At 34.0% G+C, this 2,500-nt stretch overlaps 2 protein-coding genes across 3 annotated transcripts in view; one reads left to right on the top strand and one right to left on the bottom strand.

Annotated features, from left to right (window-relative positions):
- The window catches only part of LOC122252223 (uncharacterized), a 38,597-nt gene that overhangs the window by 34,447 nt on the left and 1,650 nt on the right, over window positions 1-2,500 (top strand). For both annotated transcript variants that reach the window (XM_086547462.1, XM_086547461.1), the window contains exon 11: window positions 1-2,500. This exon is cut by the window's left edge and continues 991 nt beyond it; it is cut by the window's right edge and continues 1,650 nt beyond it. The gene's annotated coding sequence lies outside the window, so the exon portion shown is untranslated.
- Window positions 1,983-2,500, bottom strand: part of LOC122252228 (uncharacterized) — a 15,281-nt gene continuing 14,763 nt past the window's right edge. The window contains exon 6 of the mRNA XM_043014564.2: window positions 1,983-2,500. This exon is cut by the window's right edge and continues 2,881 nt beyond it. The gene's annotated coding sequence lies outside the window, so the exon portion shown is untranslated.

Consider the following 2,500-nt stretch of genomic DNA (forward strand, 5'->3'; position numbering starts at 1 on the left):
GTTGTCCTGCTTTTTGATTCTATGATTTTCCTGATAAATCTTCAAAGATAGTGATTGTACAGTTCCAGATATATGTTGACATTGTGTTCTCTAGCAAGGACCATTTTTTAAAGAACAGTCTTGTTATAATTAAATGAATATTATAGACTTTATTTTAAAAACATCAAAGTTGGCAGTCAAATTACTACTGTAATTCTGTGGGGGTTATAGAGGGATAATTCTCTATAACTAAAAAAGAATTATGTTACCTGTTATGAAAGGAGAAGTATTTGTCATTATTTATGCCACCTCTATTTAACATTCATGAACTTTAAACAAGGTTTATACATATGCAAAAGTCATACATTATGATATTATATTAAAGATGGGATAATTATATTTTTGTAATTATCTGTCTGAACCACCACATGGCCTTAACAACTGGCCTGCTTCAATCACGCAGCAGTTTGTTAGATTGCTCACTGCTAGTTCAGTCTTTTCAGTCATGTGTTCCCTCTTTATGAACATAGGCACACCAAACCATCAAGCCTGTATAGATACCCATCATCAGGTCGAAACACATTTAGTACATTTTTAGTTTTGCATGAAATTTATTTGAAATTTTCTATTATAGGTAATGTACCTTTAGACAATAAAAAAAATACTGTTGAAATGTCTGTAGAAACGGCAGAAATAGTTGCTTGTACTTTTTTCTTTTTCTCTTTTTCAAACAAATAATTGAAGATATTGAATGACATTTATTACACGTAAACAGCTTACAGGTTGATGGTACAAGTACCATAAGGTAATACTTTGCATAGATATTCAACCATAATGCATATTGGTCTTATGTTGTGGATATTAATGTCATTGTTTACATTTGTTGTCTCAAATTAAAGAAAACCTCTCTTGACAGATAAAACCAACTCCATGAAAATTTCATAACCAAGAATGGTTATCCCTTAAATTGCATATTAGCCATCAATTTTGTAAATAAAAAAGTATGACTTATATGTAGAGAAACGAGGTAGTACAAAAATATCTACAATTATCTACAATTCATCAGCTTCATCAGCCTGCAACCATAAACAAAGCCAATATTTTGCATCTTCAGTGAACTCTCTCTGTTTGATATCAATTTGCTAAATAGGATTTTTATTTTATTGCCAATTTTCTAATATTAGTAAACACAGACTTGGCATTTGAGTCCAGTGGACTAAAGCTCTTTGTAACTCAATTCGTGTATTGAATGTAGAGTAATTCTAGAATACTTTTTTCTTAAAAGAGTACATCTTACTGCCTAGCAAATACATCCTGGCATGTGTGTATGTGTGCGTGCATGCGTGCGTGTGTGTGTGTGCATGCGTGTGCGTGCGTATGTGTGTGTGTGTGTCTGTGTCTGTGTCTGTGTCTGTGTCTGTCTTTCTGTCTGTGTATGTGCGTGCATGAGAGTATGTGTGCGTGCGTGCGTGCGTGCGTGGATGTATGTGTGCTTGTGTGTATGTATATGTGGATGTATGTGCACGTGTACATGCATGCGCTGTCACAGATGTGCACATGCACACACATATACAAATATACAAACCTACACACATATGATGTCCACAAAGAATATAGAGCACCTTTCAGGAAAATAGAGAATATCATGGATTAGAACTCTTGCAGTATAGTAGGACCTCAGAGTCCAACTATAAAGGATACATTTACAGAAATTATTAAAAGGACAGGCCATGGTGCATTAACTTTAAGTGATTTGATTGCTACCCAATGAACCCAAGAACAACCCAGAAAGGTTTTTATACCTTTTATAATCTTGTCAAATGTGAGTGGATAAATCCAGTTTTCACATGTGAATTGTAGCACCTTCATCTGAAGAGGCTGGAAGTAATTGTTGATTGCAACTACACTTCCTTTCCACACAACTGTAGTGAAGCCTCTGTGTAATGTGTTCATATCATGTGTAGTGAAGCCTCTGTGTAATGTGTTCATATCATATAAGAAACTTCTTTTTTTTTCCACAAATATTAACTGTGGAGTTTAGAGAAGTAGAGATCAGATCTTTTTATTTTTTTCACACTTGCTTCGTGTCAAATATCTGTCATCTTTAAATAGGAGGTACTCATATGTTCTTTTCTATATACCTTGAGTTGACATTTGTAAGACCATAAAAATAGTGTTGTTGAAGAACAGTTATATACAGAAGATTTTAACAGGACATGAAATTCTTAAATCCAATACATCATTTGTCAACATGCAACTTTTTTATGCCAGATTACAATATTAAAATGTTAATGTCAACATGTTGATCATGAATCCAGTGGTGCTGTATAACAATGGGTTTAAGCCAACTTTGGAAGTTGCTAGTTGTTAATTAGTACCATTACGTGCACTAAACAGAGGGCAGCCTCCATATGGTATATACATAGCATTCAGAATTCATGCTGACTTTTGCTATATATGTAGATGGCATCCATCATTTTAAGGTTAATACTGCAGGATCCTAATTTCATTGATGCCTAAG

Source organism: Penaeus japonicus, unplaced genomic scaffold (assembly GCF_977035675.1).
Source record: "Penaeus japonicus unplaced genomic scaffold, GWHDUDI00000001_assembly GWHDUDI00000019, whole genome shotgun sequence".
NCBI lineage: Eukaryota > Metazoa > Arthropoda > Malacostraca > Decapoda > Penaeidae > Penaeus > Penaeus japonicus.